The 18307-nt window shown below is 38.4% G+C and overlaps 1 protein-coding gene across 9 annotated transcripts in view; it reads right to left on the bottom strand.

The window, feature by feature from the left end:
* Positions 1-18307, bottom strand: part of crfb1 (cytokine receptor family member b1) — a 120585-nt gene that overhangs the window by 95676 nt on the left and 6602 nt on the right. For 2 of the 9 annotated variants that reach the window (XM_058786550.1, XM_058786551.1), the window contains 2 exons: positions 17193-17367; positions 16575-17067 (listed from right to left, as the gene is read on the bottom strand). The gene's annotated coding sequence lies outside the window, so the exon portion shown is untranslated. Of the gene's footprint in view, positions 1-13456; positions 13499-13934; positions 14104-14629; positions 14709-16574; positions 17368-18307 lie in introns of those variants that run through there. The other 7 variants (XM_058786555.1, XM_058786554.1, XM_058786548.1 and 4 more) reach the window with 6 other exon arrangements.

Below are 18307 nucleotides of genomic sequence, written 5' to 3'. Positions count from 1 at the left end.
TCACTAAGCCATTCATAAAAACAGTCATTTGATTCACTCCTGAAGGATTCAGCCGTTTTGAAAGAATTGTTTGAATGACTCAGTGATTCGATCACAAACTTCTGCCACCTGCTGGCCGTTTTAAGTTTCCCATCTAAAAGTAGGCATATTACATTATTTTCCAACATATTTCTATATTCAGAATTTAGTATTTAAGACATTAATCTCATAACATTATTTATGCAATTATAAATACAGTCTAAATGTATAAATGCCACATCTAAATGTCAATGCATGTAGCTTCTGTGCAGTGCTAAGATGAGTTTTGTTTAGATCATTTCATGGATAACAATAGCCAGTCATTCATTCACATTAATTAAGTATTCAGAGAATAATATTGTCTGTTTTCACTTACATCTATTTATTTATTAAATTTTGATTCATTTTGTAGAATTGAATTATAAATTAACACAATACTGCATGGTATCATGATACTACAGCTGGTATAGTATCGCAAGACATTTTTATGGTATCGTGACAACCATAGGCGTAAATCCCGGGGGGAACGGGGGGACAGGACCCCCCCTTTCTGAGGCTTGTCCCCCCTAAAAATATCATTACAAGTGACTCGGTGTATTGAAAATAATATAATGGACATATACTTAAAATAATTGTGTGATTAGTAAAACAAAATAAACGCAAAAAAACGTTTTAAATTCAGAAGTGTTTTGATTCCCCCCTCCCTTTCCAAACAGTGGTTTGGTCCACTGCCTGCTTTCCTTCTTTACCGATACACACACACGAGTCCGGTGAGAGTCTGAGAGAGCAAGTTAGTTATGTGTAAGTAGGCTGTCAAGGCTATTTTATTCTCTTTAAACATCGAGTGAAATGATTATTTATCTTTAATACAGATGATGCTGGATCATTAATAAATTAGTCATGACAAAAAAATTATGACATCCGATGTATTTTCTATGAGCGATTATAAGTTTGACAAGCTTAATACCGTAGCTTGTCACCCACTACAACTAACATGGCGATAAGCCTGTGTGTGAACTGATATTAGGCTAATATTGTAGACCTTTGTGTTGGGTTTGGTTCACTATGATGTTAAGTGGCAGATCAGTGGGTTTAATGCGGTTGAATTAATGCGAAAGAGACGAAACCTAAAATACTATGGATGACGCAAAATAATAATTATAATATGACCGCGTGGGGAACCATAAACTCATTTAAACACGGTCTCCATGCTATGTACACATGCTGTGTACACATATCTATCCTTGCAAGTACAATTTTGGCTGTATTATTTGTGTCCCCTTCAAAAATTGCTCTTGAGAAATTTTACGTTTATTGTCCCCCCCTACTGTCAGATGAAATTTACGCCCCTGGTGACAACCCTATTATACACCACATCCCTTGTTTCAGTTTAACCTAATTCCCACATTTCCTCCGTCGAGTTTAATATCTTTTTTTTTTAGATTGTTTGTTCATTCATTCATTCATACAGTAGGCTAGGCTAGCGTCACTGGAAAAGACGCCTAGTTGGTACGACAGGGTCACAGAGCATTTTATTGAAAAGGAACGTAGAGCAGAATTTATGTATAAATAAACTGACAATTTTTATGATGTAGGCCGAAAATGAGCTTCCCCTCTTTGAAAGACCAGCAGCCGCCAACGTGAGATAGCGTTGAAATGACCCATGCTGTCAACTGATGTATCTCATATATATGATGGATTTCTGTGTGCAAAGTTACAAATTTATCCTTTTCTACGTGCATTTCTCAAAAATGAACTTGACACAAATGTGTGTATGCATCTGGGATACTTTAAAAGAATTCAGGTTTTATCAGGTCCCTTTGAAAAAAAAAACATTAATTTTAAATTACCCCCGAGGCCACTTATACTGAACCCAAGCCGTGTCCGAGGCACTTGTCTAAGTTTCGGACCTGAACCTGCTCGGGTATTGGGTCGGACCTTGGGTTTTCGGATCCAAGTGGACCCGTGAAAACCTCTACTGAGAAGCTCCTGTTCTCTATCTTCATTAGTTTACTGTCTTTGTTTACAGTTTTTTTTTTTTTTTTACAGGTTCCCTATTGAATTGTCAAAAAACAGGGTCAGTGGCCGGAAAGAAGAAGAGATCTAAGGATGCATGGTGGAAGGATACATGAAGGATGTAGGCATGTTTCTTATTTCACATTTCTCAGTCATGACTTTATGGCCAAGGCCAGAGAAAGGTACAGCCGAATGTTGAGAGAACACTTCATACAGACATGCTGTAACACACATACACACGTACATTTATGCACAGTCTATGTGTGTAAGTGTGTGTGTGTGCAACTTTAAAGCTGTTACATAATCCCTTATTTGGCAGGTCGTCTCTGTATGATTTGGTCTCTTCAAAAAAATTTCAATTACTTTTTAAAATGGGTTAAAGTGTGTCAACGTAAGGTGAAACGCAGAGCACAAATTCTGAGTATGGGACACCACTCATACTCATATCACACGTCCTTTCCTTTCCTTTCCTTTTTAATGATTATAAGCTCTATTTGCACACTTTCTAGACTTATAATAGATAAAATATATAGATATATAATCCATTCCTAATTTGAATTTTTATGCTAATAAGAGGACCAACAGCCTCATACAAATTTTTGGGAAAAATATGGGATTCACTCTTGAATGGCAATGACTGCCATAGTGATAACCATAGCAATGGATTAGACTAGGGGTGTCTCTCCAACTAAGGATTTTCATAGTCGAATCGTAATTTTCGAATCTTGCCGATAGTTGACTGATAGTCGAATCATATGTTTGGGGGCGGGGGCCAAATACATTACCAAGAGTCAAGTCAGACATTGGACAGTCATAATTACTGACGTTAACACATAGGAATGTGTAACAGACGCCTCGCAGATACAAAAATAATATTTCATGTTTTGATTAAAAGATAGTTAACATTAAACGTCAGAGAAACCCTAAGAATTCACAAAATTCACAACAGTGCTCTCATTATAAGGTTATGTATATGACAGTAGTTATTAATGTTCTGCATTTGAGCTGCGCACTAAAGATGACCAGTAGAGTGAAGCATTTGATAGCAGGTTTTTAATCAATGGGATTTAACTAATCATTTATCTCATATAGAACACAGTTCATTATTTATACAACATAACGTCAATATTACAACTAATAGGCTATCTGTGCAAAATGTCCCGATTGCACGTCATGAACGTGTCTGCGTGGCTCTGAATGAACTCCTTTTGTGGACACTTTCTTCACGCAACAACGTGCAGAAACATGGCAACTAAACTCTATAATGAGAACACTATTATAATAAAGCGCTGTGAATTTTTAATATTATGTGTATGACAGTACCAGTCATATTTATTAATATTCTGCATTGTTGTTTGTCCTGATCGCGCTACGTGCTGAAGAGATAATCTACCTAGATGTGCTCTGTTTGACAGAAACCTGGCTAAAACCAGATGAATACATTATTTTAAATGAGTCTACCCCCAAGATTACTGTTATAAAAATGAGCCGCGTCCAAAAGGCAAAGGGGGAGATGTTGCTACAATTTATAGCAATATTCTCAGTATTTCTCAGAAGACAGGCTTTAAGTATAACTCCTTTGAAGTAATGGTTCTTCATATAATATTATCTAGAGAAACAAGTGTTAATGATAAATCCCCTGTGATGTTTGTACTGGCTACTGTATACAGGCCACCAGGGCACCATACAGATTTTATTAAAGAATTTGCTGATTTTCTATCAGAGTTAGTGCTGGCTGCAGATAAAGTCTTAATTGTTGGTGATTTTAATATCCACGTTGATAATGAAAAAGATTCATTAGGATCAGCATTCATAGACATTCTGAACTCTGTCGGGGTTAGACAACACACGTCAGGACCTACTCATTGTCGAAACCATACTCTAGATTTAATACTGTCACATGGAATTGATGTTAATGGTGTTGAAATTCTGCAGCAAAGCGATGATATCTCAGATCATTATCTAGTCTTGTGTAAACTCCATATAGCTAAAACTGTAAATTCTACTCCTTGTTACAAGTATGGTAGAACCATCACTTCTACCACAAAAGACTGCTTTGTAAATAATCTTCCTGATTTATCTAAATTCCTCAGCATATCCAACAGTGCAGAAAAACTTGATGTACCAAAAACTATGGACTCTCTCTTTTCTAGCACTTTAGATACGGTTGCTCCTTTACGTTTAAGGAAGATTAAGGAAGAGTGTCCAACACCGTGGTATAATGAGCACACTTGTGCCCTAAAGAGAGCAGCCCGGAAAATGGAGCGCAGCTGGAGGAAAACCAAACTAGAGGTATACATTATGCGAAGTAACACATTTGCATAATGTCCGCCCACGTTCTTGCGAACAACTTGCCCGTCCACAAACACAGTAAAATTTCCGTGTGGTTAACATCATGTCGAGAAGACGCTGTATCCTACGCTTTGAGAGTAAATTTGTTTTATCTCATCTTATAAACAAAAAACTTTAACAAAAAATAAAGCATCAACAGGTGTTGGCATTTCCCAAGAGCACAGCAGTATTGACTTTATGAACTACTTTACTTCCAAGATCGATACTAGAGATAAAATTTTAACCATGCAGCCGTCAGCTACAGTATCGCATCAAATAGTGCACTATAGATCCTCTGAGGAACAATTCCTCTCTTTCTCTAGTATAGGAGAGGAAGAATTGTATAAACTTGTTAGATCATCTAAACCAACAACATGTATGTTAGACCCTATTCCATCAAAACTAAAAGAGCTGCTTCCAGAAGTCAGAGACCCTCTTTTGGCTATTATTAAGTCATCATTGTCATTAGGATATAATAATAATAATAATAATAATAATAATAATAATTCCTTACATTTATATAGCGCTTTTGTAGGCACTCAAAGCGCTTTACATTGTGGGGGGGGGGGTCTCCTCATCCACCGCCAGTGTGTAGCATCCACCTGGATGATGCGATGGCAGCCATAGTGTGCCAGAACGCCCACCACACACAAGCTTACTGGTGGAGAGGAGACAGAGTGATGAAGCCAATCAGCAGATATGGGGATTGTTAGGAGGCCATGATGGTCAGAGGCCAATGGGCGAATTTGGCCAGGATGCCGAGGTCACACCTCTACTCTTTTCAAAAGACATCCTGTGATTTTTTTAATGACCACAGCGAGTCAGGACCTCGGTTTAACGTCTCATCCGAAGGACGGTGCTTTTTACAGTATAGTGTCCCCATCACTATACTGGGGCATTAGGACCCACATAGACCACAGAGTGAGCACCCCCTGCTGGTCTCACTAGCACCTCTTCCAGCAGCAAATTGGCTGTTATTAACCCTCTCATTAAAAAAACCACAACTTGACCCCAAAGATCTAGTTAATTACAGACTGATCTCGAATCTCCCTTTTCTGTCAAAGATACTAGAAAAGGTAGTATCCTCACAATTACATTCCTTCTTAGAGAAAAATGATATCTGTGAGGATTTCCAGTCAGGATTTAGACCGTTTCATAGCACTGAATGAGACTGCTCTCATTAGAGTTACAAATGACCTGCTCTTATCATCTGATCGTGGTTGTATCTCTGTATTAGTGCTACTGGATCTTAGTGCTGCGTTCGACACAATCAACCACAACATTCTTTTGAATAGACTACAAAACTTCCTTGGCATTAGTGGAAGTGCATTAGCATGGTTCAAATCGTACCTATCTGACCGCTATCAATTCGATAGCAGTGCATGAAAAAGTATTATATCAATCACAAGTGCTGTATGGAGTACCTCAAGGCGTTACTTTTCACGCTTTACATGCTACCTTTAGGAAATATCATCAGGAAACACGGTGTTAGCTTTCACTGTTATGCTGATGATACTCAGCTCTATATTTCTTCACGCCCCGGTGACACACACCAAATTGAGAAACTAATGGAATGCACAGTCGATATAAAAAACTGGATGACAAGTAATTTCTTACTGCTAAATTCTGAAAAAACAGAGATGTTAATTATCGGACCTAAAACCCCCACATATAATAACCTAGAACACTGTCTAACACTTGATGGCTGCCCTGTCAATTCTTCGTCATCAGTCAGGAACCTAGGTGTGCTATTTGATAGCAATCTTTCCTTTGACAGCCAAGTTTTTTCATCTTAAAAATATATCTAAATTAAGACCTATGCTCTCAATGTCAAATGCAGAAATGTTGATTCATGCGTTTATGACCTCAAGGTTAGATTATTGTAATGCTTTATTGGGTGGTTGTTCTGCACGCTTAATAAAACAAACTCCAGCTGGTTGAAAATGCAGCAGCTAGAGTTCTTATTAGAACCAGGAAGTATGACCAAATTAGCCCGGTTCTGTCAACACTGCACTGGCTCCCTATTAAACATTGTATAGATTTTAAAATCTTGTTAATAAAGCCCTGAATGGTTTAGCTCCTCAGTACTTGAGCGAGCTCTTATCGCATTATAGTCCTCCACGTCTGCTGCGTTCTCAAAACTCTGGCCATTTGATAATACCTAGAATATCAAAATCAACTGCGGGCGGCAGATCCTTTTCCTATTTAGCGCCCAAACTCTGGAACAATCTATCTAACACTGTTCAGGAGGCAGACACACTCTGTCAGTTTAAATCTATATTAAAGGCCCATCTCTTTAACCTGGCTTACACATAACACACTAATATGCTTCTAATATTCAAATGAATTAAAGGATTGTTAGGCTGCATTAATTAGGTCAACCGGAACCGGGAACACTTCCCATAACACCCGATGTACTTGTTACTTCGAAAGAAGAATGGCATCTACGCTAATATTAGTCTGTTTCTATCTTATTCCGAGGTCACCGTAGCCACCCGAACCAGTCCGTATCCAGATCAGATGGTGAATCAGCACCTAGAGATGACCTCTACAGCCCTGAAAGTCAGCGGAGACCAGGACACCTAGATACCTAGATGAGCCCCAGAGACAGATCCCCAGTAAAGACCTCGTCACCAAGACAGCCATCGGGACAAGACCACGGAAACCAGATGAGTCCTTTACACAATCTGACTTTGCTGCAGTTGGAATTGAACTGCTGGTTTCATCTGTCCAGAGGAGAAGTGCCCCCCTATTATGATATTGTGAAGTTGCTTTGACACAATCTGTATTGTTAAAAGTGCTATATAAATAAAGGTGACTTGACTTGACAATCACGATAGTAAAACAAAGAAGTGCTTTACTGCAGCGTAATTCAACCAAATGTATCTTATACGAGATAAATAATATATACACAATATATATAAACTGGCTGAAATATTTTGAAATCACTTATCCCCTATACCTGATTGAAAAAAAATCCAGTCTTGTCTTGGTAAAGATTTAAATCATTGCCGCCAAAATGTTGGATTAAGCGAAACTTAAATCTATAGGGGTGGTTGGATTTATTCACGCACGTTAAAAATATTGGTAACACTTTATTTTGATGGTCACTTTTGAACATTCTGTTGGCACTAAGTAATGTTGCAACTACATGTCAACAAACTCTCATTAGATTATTAGTAGTTACTGTCTGCTTCATATTTGCTAACTATTTATTGTGATGGTCTCTCAACAGACACTCTACTGACTGCAAGTAACTTTGCAACTACATGTCAACTTATTCCAACCCTAACCCTACCAGTCAACTAATACACTACTAACAATCTAATGAGAGTTAGTAGAAATGTAGGTGCAATGTTACTTATAGTCAACAGAATGTGTTAAAGGGACCATCAAAATAAAGTGAAACCAAAATATTTATTAAAAGCTTCTTTCTTTTCAGATTCTTATTTACAACATTATCTTAATAGGCTGTATATTAACTTATTGGGACAAAACCGGTAGTTCTATGTGAAATCAGACATTGAGCACACCCATATAGCCAAAATGGCATGATCATAACACCCCACGTATATTCGACTGTGAGACTAGTAGTAGCATCGGGCTCCTCCTATCGAAGCATTGAATCGTCGACTATTCGGGGTCACCCCTAGACGAGACAAAAATATAATTTGTGAAAATATATGTGCATTATGCAATGTAAATGCAGATTAACAGATTAAAAGAAAATTGAATGTTTCTAACCTTGTTCTAAACGTTAATGAATCTGAAGTCTTGTAAATGAGCGACTACATTAGAGCCCTGCACGGGCCTCAAATTTAGGCCCTAGCCCGGCCCGTGTCAGACAGCTCATCAGAATTACCGGCCCGAGTCCGACTCGAGCCCGTCTTTATTCCCCCTTCTCCAAAACAGCTTATACTACTGTTTCAGCTATTAAAATAATTCAGTTTTGTATGTAATGGCAAAGTGATTAGCCTATATTTCGTTGTTTTTTTTTTATTAAGTTAATTTACAAAAACGTTTGGAGCATTTTTTGTTCGTTATAAGTTTTTGTTTTTTAAAGTAACGACCAAGCGGCCAGCGGCATACAGTAAAATGATCATAGTCTATGTTTGATCAATTTAGCCTTCTCAAATCATCATGACTTACCTAAAATAAAAATCTGTAGATATAAAACAGTTCAAGCATATAACAATGTTTAAACGTTAAACCTAGATAAATGTGCGCTGTATCCAATAGTTTGTGCAGAGAGTGGAAGCTAAAGCGCGCTTTGCAGGACATGGAGACATTATAATCACAATCCATAAAGATGCATTTCTCTCTAAAGGCACATCAGGATCAGCAACTTCATCCTTGCGAAACGGACTCAGAAAACACTAGTTTATTAGTAAATTATTCAAATATCTCCTTACTATTTCCCCCGGACACATTCATGTTGCTTGCTTTGCGGCAAGCTTTAGCCTATTGCGTGCATTTGAATGCAGAACTCTTCAGCTGCGCTGACGGCACGCATGCTGCTGCTGCTGCGCAGGGACATGCAGAGAGTTCCTCAGGGGCAGGGGCTCAAATGTAAAATAGGGGCAATGTAAGATTAAAGAAAAAAAATTATTGGTCAAAAGTTTGGATACATTACTATATTATATATTTTTGCAAGAAGTCACTTTTGGTCATCAAGCCTGCATTTATTTGATCAAAATTATAATATAGGCCTACTTTAAAATATATTTTATGCAATACTGATTTATTATTAATGTTGGAAACAGTTCTGCTGCTTAATATTTTTTATAACCTGTGATACTTTTTTTTTTTCCAGGATTCTTTGATGAATAAAAAGTTAAAAAATGAACAGCATATATTTAAAATATAACTGTTGTAACAAAATACACTACCGTTCAAAAGCTTGAGGTCAGTATTTTTTTTTTTTTTTTTTTTAAGAAATTAGTTTTTATTCGGCAAGGATTTGTTAAATTGATTTAAAAAAGTGATAGTAAAGATTTATATATTTTAGAAACATCTCTATTTTGAATAAGTGCTGTTCTTTTTTAACTTTTTGTTTATCAATGAACCCCAAAAAAGTATCACAGGTTCACATATTAGAATGATATCTAAAGGATCATATGACACTGAAGAGTTGAGTAATGATGCTGAAAATGTAGCTTTACATCACAGAAATAAATTATATTTTAAAATATAAAAACATTCTTTTTAATTGTAATAATATTTCACAATATTAAAATTTTTGGTTTCACTTTATTTTGATGGCCCCTTTAACACATTATATTGACTATAAGTAATGTTGCACCTACATTTCTACTAACTCTCATTAGATTGTTAGTAGTGTATTAGTTGACTGGTAGGGTTAGGGTTAGATTAAGTTGACACGTTCTTGCAAAGTTACTTATAGTCAGTAGAATATCTGTTGGGAGACCAACACAACAAGGAGTTAGTAGATATTAAGCAGACAGTCTACAAATACTCTTATGAGAGTTTGTTGAAATGTAGTTGCAACATTACTTAGTGTCAACAGAACGTTCAAAAGGGACCATCAAAATAAAGTGTTACCAAATTTTTTTCTTTATTTTTGATCAAATTTGCAGGTTTGATGAGCATAAGACACTTTCATAATGCTGCATAATTATTAAATATGGTAATAGCCTATAATAAAGTCCTTTAAGGTCACCATTTCGCCAGCCTAAACTTCACATAATAGGCCTGTAGGTGGCACTTTGGCTTCATTAACTATAGTTTCATGAAATAGTAAATGGTGTATCAATATAACGTACATAAATACAAGTGAATAGAATACTGCTTAAAATTATTGTGACTTCTGGCGCTGCACAATTTTGTGCAGTGCTTTGAAGTCATTTAGCATCTATTTTCTCAGTGAAGCAATTTGATTTATAAAATGAGACAAACCGCAGATCCAGAACGCTCCACTAATGTAAGCTCGTCTGTCCATGTAATTTTCAACTGATTTATGAATAAGAACAGGAAATGACCGCTCCACTTCACGTCCAAAGAAATTTGTACTTCTTTATGCCAGATCATGATTGGTTGGTGTATTATACATGCCAAACAGGCATAGATGAATTATGTAATATTCTAAAATATATAATATATGGATTTTTTATTAAATCAACACACTAGCTTTGATTATTGATGAAAAATGTTTAAAATATTGTTTGGCTTATTTTTTCCTTCCGTCGACCCATAGGCACTCACCATACATGGCTCGAGAGCCTCGGTTTCCGAACAGACGGATCGCACACTTGCTTTACGGCGGATCGCAGACTTACAGGTGCATCTCAAATTAGAATGTCGTGAAAAAGTTCATTTTTTCTTGTAAGTTATTTCAAAAAGTGAAACTTTCATATATTTTAGATTCATTGCATGTAAAGTAAAACATTTCAAAAGTTTTTTTGTTTTAATTTTGATGATTAGAGCTTACAGCTCATGAAAGTCAAAAATCAGTATCTCAAAATATTAGAATATTTACATTTGAGTTTCAATTAACAGTATAAATTCCGGGTATCTCTTGTTCTTTGAAACCACAATAATGGAGAAGACTGCTGACTTGGCAATGATCCAGAAGACGATCATTGACGCCCTCCACAAAGAGGGTAAGTCACAGAGGGTCATTACTGAAAGGTGTGGCTGTTTACAGAGTGCTGTATCAAAAACATATTAAATGCAAAGTTGACTGGAAGGAAGAATTTGGGTAGGAAAAGGTGCACAAGCAACAGAGATGACTGCAAGCTTGAGAATACTGTCAAGCAAAGCTGATTCAAACACTTGTGAAAGCTTCACAAGGAGTGGACTGAAGCTGGAGTCAGTGCATCAAGAGTCACCGAGCTCAGACGTCTTCAGGAAAAGGGCTACCAAGCCACTTCTGAACCAGAGACAATGTCAGAAGCATCTTACCTGGGCTGTGGAGAAAAAGAACTGGACTGTTGCTCAGTGGTCCAAAGTCCTCTTTTCAGATGAAAGTAAATTTTGCATTTCATTTGGAAATCAAGGTCCCAGAGTCTGGAGGAAGAGTGGAGAGGCACAGAATCCATGTTGCTTGAAGTGCAGTGTGAATTTTCCACAGTCTGTGATGATTTTGGCTGCCATGTCATCTGCTGGTGTTGGTCCACTGTGTTTTCTGAAGTCCACAGTCAACGCAGCCATCTACCAGGAACTTTTAGAGCACTTCATGCTTCCTTCTGCTGACAAGCTTTATGGAGATGCTGATTTCATTTTCCAGCAGGACTTGGCACCTGCCCACACTGCCAAAGGTACCAAAAGCTGGTTCAGTGACCATGGTGGTGCTGTGCTTGATTGGCCAGCAAACTCGCCTGACCTGAACCCCATAGAGAATCTATTGTCAAGAGGAAGATGAGAGACACCAGACCCAACAATACAGATGACCTGAAGGCTGCTATCAAAGCAACCTGGGCTTCCATACCACCTCAGCAGTGCCACAAACTGACCAACCCAATGCCATGCCGAATTGAGGCAGTAATTAAGCAAAAGGAGCCCCTACCAAGTATTGAGTACATATACAGTAAATGAATATACTTTCCAGAAGGCCAACAATTCATTAAAAATGTTGTTTTTGTTGGTCTTATGAAGTATTCTAATTTGTTCAGATAGTGAATTGGTGGGTTTTTGTTAAATGTGAGCCAAAATCATCACAATTAAAAGAACCAAAGACTTGAACTACTTTAGTCTGTGTGCATTGAATTTATTTAATACACGAGTTTCACAATTTGAGTTGAATTACTGAAATAAATTAACTTTTCCACGACATTCTAATTTATTGAGATGCACCTGTATAAGTGCATTACCGCCACCTATCAAATGGACCATTGACACTCTATCTACAATCTCAATTAGGAGTGTCAATGGTCCATTTGAAAGATAGGTGGCGGTAATGCACTTATAAGGCCCCGATCATATCGAAAGCATTTTTTGCAGTGAGAGGCGCCTTTTTTGAATTGTTTTCTGTTGGCAGTGAGCGTTCTGCGCGCTGTTTATGCGCCCCGGGCGCCTTGCGTTTGTGGAGGAACGCTCTGCGCGCCTGAAGTTCAACAAAAAGCAACTCTGAGCGGAAAAGCGCCCCCATGTCATTGCGTTTTTTTCCATTGTCCAATCGAATGAAAGGAGAAGTGGGCCTTCCGTTGTGGTGATGAAAGTTTAGTGTTGCTTAGAAAGTCCGGAGACTGCAATAATGGATGAGAAACTTGTGGTGTCTGTCGCGGGTTTTACCCTGAGCTGTATCTTTTAAGGTTTTTGTTAATATGACAGTTTATTAACAGCAAAAAAACAAAGATTTTAGAGCGCTCAGGCTATAATCCTTTGTTTAGCCTGACAGGACAGCTGATTCGGTGGTTGTCTAGCAACATAAAAAAACCGCAGGGCACTGCTCTTTTTTTTTTTTTTTTTTTAAGTCACCAAAAAAGGCAGTGCCTTGCATTTACAGAACTAAAAAACACATTTGGTGTGATTGGGGCCTAAGTCTGTGATCCGCCGTAAAGCAAGAAGAAGAAGAAGACACGTCACGAGCCGGGTGTTGTGAACGCGCTCAGGACAGTTGGACAGTGCGGCAGATCAGAGGTAAAAGACTATATAAATACGGTTCAGTTTCTTGCACAGACCAATCATTTCGTGTCTTTAGACCTCAATGTATCGTCACGAGCTGCAGGGTTTAATTAGGTTTTTTGGTCATTTGGCCGTGAGTCCCATTGACTGACATTATATGACTGACAGACTGCAACGGTTTGAATTAAAAATCTTTGTTTGTGTTCTACTGTAGAAACAAAGTCACCTACATCTTGGATGCCCTTGGGGTAAGCAGATACATTTTCATTTTTGGGTGAACTATCCCTTTAAGTTAGCCGTCTATGAACTTCAGGATCACAACTGTGTTTAACAACCAAAGAATAGGCCTAATATACAACAGAAATACTGTACAGATACAGTCTTCCTATCAACTAGCTCACATCACCAAGTGTCCCGTTAGAAGAAAAGTAAAGTCATTTCTTGTACACATTACATTCAAAGAGGTTTAATATAATCCCTTTAGTGGATGGAGTCTTGATAAATTTACCTGATTCTTAAGTCACCCCTACACCATGGTGACTGACAAGATCTGTGCAAGGAAGATGAAAAACAGTTTAACGCTACTTTAAAAATGAATGTCTTAACATGGATTTTTTTTAAATCTACCATGTAGCTCCATAGTATTCCTTTAAGTATATTGGTGTATCATGTAAAATGATGATAATTGTATCTATATCGTACAGTACGCTATATCAAACAACCATACAAGACTAATACTATCACTGTACCACAGTAACGCCAAATTGCTTAAAAAAAAGGCTAACTAACTTAAATATAAAGTGTTAATCACGTAGTATTGAAGCGACCTGTATGTCCGCGAATACGTTGCCTTTGCAAATCAATGAATTTTTATTAAACAACGAATTACTTTGTGCGACGATTGAAACATAGCAAGTAAAATAAATCAAGTTCCAAGTGTTTCTGAACACTCACTTAAACACATTTAAAAAAGCTCTTCACATTACCTGTAAATCCGTGATTTTATATCCTATCCTTTTGTCAATGCAGCGTAAAAAAATAAAATAAGTGAAATACATTTGTACTTGAACAAACGTTTAAGGAAGTTCTCAAATCTGCTTTCCCAACGTCATTACTGGAAAGCACGTGCTTCAAGTTCACTTGACAGCAGGGTTGCCAGGTTTTCACAGCAAAACCCGCCCAATTGCTACTCGAAACTACCGAATTTCTTTTCAGAGGGAGAAAGTCGCATTCCAGGGGCTAAATATCACGTTATTGGGAACGCTTCAACATGAAAAACATCCCGCGGAAACTGTGTTAAAATAGCCCAACTCTGCGGGAAACCGTAAACTTGGCAACACTGCGTGACAGGCAGGAACGGATCACGTGATGTTCATTGACAACAAAAAGAAAAACAAATAGGTTACTTGTGTGTAAGCGAACTAAATTATAGTAATTGCCTATAGTAGAAGCAGACTCTGTATGTTTTGGGGCTTTTGTTTTGTTTCCCTTTGTTTAATAACAGCCTAAGATCACATCAGCACAAACGATGCCCGGTGTTATAAAAGGCTTGTTTGAGATGAGACGCGACTCGCCTCGCCTGAAATGTAGGCGAGAGTAGGCGGCTGCAGTGAGGGGAGGAGTGAAATAAGCGCAGTCAAGACGGACAGTTCTGACCTCTCGAAGTGGAACAGATACCTACGAGATCAAGGCAGCCCAGACAGCAACATAATTTTGGCCCAGATCCAGCCCACATCTGGCCCGTGTGAAATCCATGTGGGCCGACACTGCTTGCTGTCTGGGAGATATCGCGTTAATTATTCTCACTCATATGCTGTGCTGCTGATAAACATGATATAATTTCAGTTCTGTTGCTTTTATACGAATATAAATATGATGAACAAGACACTCAAAGTTGCTATTTAAATCCATACGAAAGGCGTATTTATCATCCATTTTTATTTTAATTCAAACATGTATTTTAGATTTTTATGGAAAATATGACAACAATCACATATCTCACACAGAGATCGCACTGTCATAGTGTTTGGGAATATTCGTGTACAATTTAAATACATAATAGCATCCCAGCAAACACAGAACGTTGTGATGACGTCGCCAGTTCGTCGTCCTTTGGTCAGCGCGACATTATGGCAAAGATGGATGCCATAGACACCTATAAATATGCTCTCTGTATGTGCAGTGCCACATTTCACCTTGCGTAATGGTGACCGAGGACATTTTCAAGACCCACATCAACCTAAAAGTGGCTATAGCTGGCTTTAGAATTTCTAAAGAGAGGCCATACATTGGGGTGTCTTGTGATGGGTATGTTTCATGCACATGCTGTGGCAAAGGAGTACTTGAAGCCAAGTGTCCCTTTAGATGGGCAAACGATCCCACCATCAACTGGACAGAAGATGGTAAAGGACATCTGGACACTTTATTCTCCTTGAATAAACACAATAACAAAATAACTAAAATATAATAAAATACCTAACTACATAATACTACTATTGTTAGAAATTGCAACAAAATTAAAATAGAAATATAAACTTTTGAACTGCGGGTTTCGTCTGGTCAGAGGAGAACTGGCCCCCCGACTGAGCCTGGTTTCTCCCAAGGTTTTTTTTTTCTCCATTCTGTCACAGAGGGAGTTTTGGTTCCTTGCCGCTGTCACCTCTGGCTTGCTCAGTTGGGGACACTTAATTTCTAGCGATTATCGCCAATTTGATTGCACAGATACTATTTAAACTAAACTGAGCTAGACAATGACATCTCTGAATTCAATAATGAAATGCCTTTAACTGAAAATTGAGTGTTTAATCTTATCATTATACATTACTGACACTCTATCCTCCAATTTGATACTGTTAAGTGCTTTGACACAATCTGTATTGTAAAAGTGCTATATAAATAAAGGTGACTTGACTTGACTTGAAGAAGAACCACTCATACTACACACAGGTACATTATGATTACAATCTATTAAAAAAAGAAAAAAACCTTGGTATAGATGTCAATCTGAGAACACACTATAACTAAAATAAACATATGTTTTACAGGTGCAGATGCAGATGTTTACCTGTCATGCAAGCTATGCTGACTTCATAACTTGGACCCCACAACATAGCACCATCTTCCGTGTTGCAAGATATGAGGATTTTATTTTTAAAAGTCTAGATACAATTAGCAGGTTCTGGGCAAGGCAGATATACCCGCGTCTGACAGGAGCCTCATTCACCATGATGGACCAGGAGGTAAACAAACTGATTTAAATCACTATTAAACACTAATCAGAGAGACAGTGGGTATTGTGCATATATATTTAATATAATACATTGCAATTAATACATTATAATAATGTTACCAAAGAACAATAATGTATTTTAAGTGTTCAAATGCTGAATGCATGTTTTCAGATGATGGAGGCAGAAGCTACAGACAGTACAGGGACAGCTTTATGTTGAGGTGGATGCAGGTAGATGAGGGATACAGTGTATAAACCAAGAAACTACATCGTTAAGATGATATTGCTTTTATATTGATTATTTCTCATCCCCCACTCTGTCATGGTTAAATACAACACTTGATGCCATATTAAGTAAAGCAGCACAGATATGCACAATTTTGTCTATTGTTGCTACCTCTTTGTCTTCAATTTCATCCTTCAGGGACTTGACGAACTGCACAGGAAGTGGGCCATCGAGGATGTGATACCTGTTCTTCAAGACGCCGATCACACGCTCTACAAGCAAAAGCACCAAGATAACACCATCTGCTTGTTTGTGAAATTAACACGACCGGGGCTAGGAAGAAAATCTCTTAGAGAAATGAATTTATGTAACATCAAAATATATACTTTGTTTTACTTTGTTTTGGTTGCCATATAATATTGCACCGTTTACTGAAATGTTGTTCCTTATATACAGTATAATTAATAACCATTTAACTGAATCATACATGATGTCTTCTTCTGGTAAACTTACCAATATGTATTCGAACGTTGGATTTCACTCTGGATTCCTCAACTTCTCTCCCTGACAGTTGTTTCTTCCCTTTTGTGAACGCTGGTGTAATTAGGCTGGCACCTAACAGTGCAAAGTCCTCTTGAAGGGTAAATCCCCGATCAGCCAAGATCTGTAACACATGTATAGAATAATCCAAACTATTTGTTATACATGTACAGTATAAAGGATATCCAGAGCACCACTACCTCATTTCCCCACATTTATGAAAGGTTTAAATCAAATAGTCTACATTACCTGATCTCCAGGTTGGTGGTACAGTGGGGATATAAATCCTGATTCTCTGACAATCTTTACATCAGATGCTCTGCCACCCCAACCCTTTGATAGGAATGTGATACTTCCAGCTGGGCTGCAGGCAATGAAGTACTTCACCGTTGTCCATTTCTTGTAGTGCGAGTAAGTCTTTGCCCTGTGTTAAGCAAAAAAGTGTTACATTGTTCTAGTATGTTCCTACAACATGTCCTCTTGACCCAATCCCCTCACACCTTCTGCAAGCAATCTCTCCCACGCTCTTACCGGCACTCACACACATCATCAACACATCCCTCCTCACCGGCATCTTCCCCACTGCGTTCAAGCAGGCTCGGGTAACCCCACTGCTCAAAAAACCTACATTAAACACTTCTCTTATAGAAAACTATAGACCTGTCTCTCTCCTTTCATTCATAGCGAAAACACTTGAACGTGTTGTCTTCAACCAGGTCTCACTGTTTCTTTCACAGAACAACAAACTGGACGCTAAACAGTCAGGTGTCAGGAGTGGCCATTCAACTGAGACTGCGCTTCTCTCGGTCACTGAAGCCCTGCGAATTGTAAAAGCCCATTCCAAATCATCAGTCCTCATTCTGCTAGACCTATCTGCTGCGTTTGACACTGTCAATCATCAGATACTCCTCTCCACTCTCTCATCACTGGGCATCGCTGGAATTCCACTTCGCTGGTTTGAATCCTATCTCACTGGTAGGTCTTTCAGGGTGGCCTGGGGAGGGGAGGTATCCAAAGCACATACACTGGTCACTGGGGTTCCTCAGGGATCGGTTCTTGGACCCCTCCTCTTCTCCACATACACTACATCACTGGGTCCCATCATACAGGCACATGGATTCTCCTACCACTGCTATGCTGATGACACACAGCTCTATCTCTCCTTTCAACCAGATGATCCAATGGTAGCTGCAAGGATCTCAGGTTGCCTGGCGGACATCTCGGCATGGATGAAAGAACATCACCTTCAGCTCAACCTGGCAAAGACTGAGCTTCTTGTCTTTCCCACCGCTCCGACTCTACAGCATGACATCACGATCCAGTTAGGTTCATCAACAATTACCCCATCAACTTCGGTCAGAAAT

The sequence above is a fragment of the Onychostoma macrolepis genome, chromosome 09 (genome assembly GCF_012432095.1).
Source record: "Onychostoma macrolepis isolate SWU-2019 chromosome 09, ASM1243209v1, whole genome shotgun sequence".
NCBI classification, from domain to species: Eukaryota; Metazoa; Chordata; class Actinopteri; order Cypriniformes; family Cyprinidae; genus Onychostoma; species Onychostoma macrolepis.
Note: the sequence above shows the minus strand (reverse complement) of the source record. Positions and strands in the feature narration are given on the sequence as shown.